A 2,390-nucleotide genomic window follows, 5' to 3' on the forward strand; every position below is an offset into this window, starting at 1 on the left:
ACAACACGCTTGTTAGGGTTAGATGAATGAGTTGAGTGGGTGTTTCAGCCAATCACGGTTCAGTATTGCGAGGATCTAATCTTCAGTTTATTACATTACATTACATGTCACTTGTTAGACGCTTTTATCCAAAGCGACTTCCATACTCAATACTGTGGACAATCCCCACAGGAGCAATATGGGGTGAAGTGTCTCAGGGACACAACGACATGCTGACTGCAGTGGGGTTTGACCTGTGACCCCTGATCTGAACACCAATGCACAACCTACTACACCACGCGCCTCCTTATTAAAAAGAAAACCTTTTTACACATTCCTGTGACCTTTATTGCTGATCTCAAAGCCTTTACACTTAAATGTTTCTTCCTTGTCTATGTGTTGTCATTATGAATTATTCCTGCAGCTATTCTGAATGGACACCCAGATGCTTTGTGTCATTTAAAAATGGGAAACGCTCAGTGATGGCTTACATAACCACGGGTCATTGCACTCCATTGCCCAATGTGTTGGCAACTTGGCATACACAGCTTCCGTTTTGTCATAATACATGCTGCTGTACACGTCCACATACAAGAAAATAAAGGCTTCAATTAATGTGCATGTGTTATAACCTCCACACACATCCTTCCTACTCCGCCTTCATAAGTAAAAGTGCAGCATACTCTTTTGTCTTGCCCGGGGCTGTGTTGTTTTTCTTACATGTGAGGTGTATATTTAGAATAGTTGTGCGTTAAAGTGGTTGTCGTGTGGGTGGACGTGAGAAATTACTTTTAACACTGGCGCCAATGACCCATGTTGCGCAAAAACAACTACACATGCATGGGCTCAGATGTGTACACACACGCACGCACACACACACACACTAATTAGCATGCAAAAACACACTGATACAGAGAGTGTTGGGGAGGAGATAAAACCTAAATGTTCCACTCCCACCTCTCCCTGTAGAGAACAAACAGCGTGCAGACAAAGCTCTGCGTGATGCTGCAGCGCTGCATTATTCACCATATTTAAACATGGATTTTCCTTTTCACTCCATTTCCACATTTCACAGCGTTCAGAGAGCTTCAGAGGAAACAAAATGCATCGAGCAGAGCCTATGAATGTGGATTATGTTGTGATTTACAGGCATTCAAATCCTGCTTTCAAATGTGTTCCCAATACAGTGTATATGATTTTAGCTCCTTTGTATTTGGTGAAGCAGGAGAGAGATCACTCAGTGGGGGGGAAGCCCTCCTCTTGCCCTCTCCATTGCTAATGAGCACGCACCCTTTAATCACTTGCACGTATTTATTATTCACCTCCCACAGGCTATGAATTATTCAGCGCTTTTGTTCCCACATGAGAACAGTGAGAGATGACATGAGGTATGACTGTTCCCTATCTTGACTTTTTCTTCTCCCTCCAGCTCAGTTTCTCTCTCCCGTGCTGCGGTTTCACTCTGGCAGTGTGGGGACAAAGATGGAGAGAAATCACCTGATCAGAGTGCATGTTCTACTTTTTCATTTGTCTGGATGTAATGACTAAGCTGGGTATATGTTTGTGTAAAAGCATCCATCCTTTTTGCCCGGAGAGGAATCATGTTTCTATAATAAGAAACTAACTGAATTCATTCCAAGCATGTTTGTCACAAATCAGTTTGGCTCATGTAAACACTATATTACCAGCATGTAAATGGTCTGCAAAGGCCTCCATTGGACTCCTATATTTTCTTCCGTAACATAGTGAAATCACTATGTAACACTCGCGCTTCTATTGGCTAGCGCTCCAACACAATCTACGTGATAGAGATGTCTCGCCACCTAGCCTAAGTGGTTGACCAATCACAACAGAGCCAGCCGGCTAACCAATCAGAACAGACTGCTCTCTGGTTTCAGACAGAGGGTGAAAAGAGGTGCTGCAGCACAGGCAGTATGAGAAATATAAAGAGCTTTTTGAACATTAAAGCATGGAGACATGTCACATAAGATGCACAAATAACAAACATGAACATCAAAATTAGCATATCTCCACTCTAAACTGACAATATGTAATTTTCTGCCACTGGGGATCTCTAAATCAAAGAAATAACAAAAGACGGAGTAGCGTGTAAAGTCGTGTGTTAAGTAGCGTGTAATCATGGGAGTAGTTGTCTCCCACACCATTGCCATCATTGCAGTCAGCTTCTCCCAGTTAAAATTCCTTCAGTGGTCAGGTGGATGCAGCTTTAAGCTTACATTTACTGCTTCTTCTAAAACTTAAGTTCCATATATCTAGGAGTCTTTTCACTGAAGCCGGATTTTCTGCCCTTCCAAAACAGATAAACCAGTTAAAATACTGAACAAAGCAGTGTCAGTGTTAAAATGCAAAAAAACTGTGTTTTTCTAGCCAATGCAGGGCAGTGCGCCTGG

The sequence above is a fragment of the Pseudochaenichthys georgianus genome, chromosome 14 (assembly GCF_902827115.2).
Source record: "Pseudochaenichthys georgianus chromosome 14, fPseGeo1.2, whole genome shotgun sequence".
Taxonomy (NCBI): Eukaryota; Metazoa; Chordata; class Actinopteri; order Perciformes; family Channichthyidae; genus Pseudochaenichthys; species Pseudochaenichthys georgianus.